Below are 749 nucleotides of genomic sequence, written 5' to 3' on the forward strand. Positions count from 1 at the left end.
TGCAAAATGATGCGCAATTTTAAAAGTTTGGGGCAGATTTTTTTTTTCTCCCTGAGCCCAGTCATCAAAGGCCAGGAAAGCCAGCAAAGGACTGCGCAGAGGTGGAGTGAAGCGCGCCAGACTGCCCCAGATCAGCGACCTCTGTGAGTCACCCCCAGCCCAGCCCCACTTGCGGGGTGAAGCCCAACTACTCCCCGCCCGCCTGGCCCCTGCCAACCACACCAGGCTAGGCGCCCACATCAAAGCTGCCTCCATTTTCTCAGGTGGGGGTGGACAAGGCCGGCTTAGGGAGGGCAGGACAGCCATCTCTGTTTGGCGTGACTCCTCACTGAGACGTGCTATTTGCTTACCTCGACATGGGGCACCCCGGGGCCTGTGGACTGGCCTACAATCCCACTCTCCCCATGGATCTCTGACGGGGCTGATAGCGTGGGGAGCCCCCGGGCAGCGTCGGGGGGGCAGGGAAGAGGAACCCGCCCAGATCGTCTCTCCGCCACACCCTGGGCGTTGGCCCCAGATAAACTCCCTCTTCCAGAAAGGCAGATTCCATCTCTGGGGACCTCAGTTTGGAAGAGCCCCTAACTGATTTCTGGTAGGGAGAGGGGAGCCCGGAGACCCCTCGAGCTACATTGAATTTTCCTGGCCCGCCCCCAAAAAGGGCTGCCCCGTGCCATGGAAAGTCAAAGAGGAATTGTGTGCTGAGGGACCGTCCCCCGAGGAGTTCACTCCCGGCAGTCGGAGAGTCAGGA

The sequence above is a fragment of the Galeopterus variegatus genome, unplaced genomic scaffold, assembly GCF_000696425.1.
Source record: "Galeopterus variegatus unplaced genomic scaffold, G_variegatus-3.0.2 Scaffold11847, whole genome shotgun sequence".
NCBI lineage: Eukaryota > Metazoa > Chordata > Mammalia > Dermoptera > Cynocephalidae > Galeopterus > Galeopterus variegatus.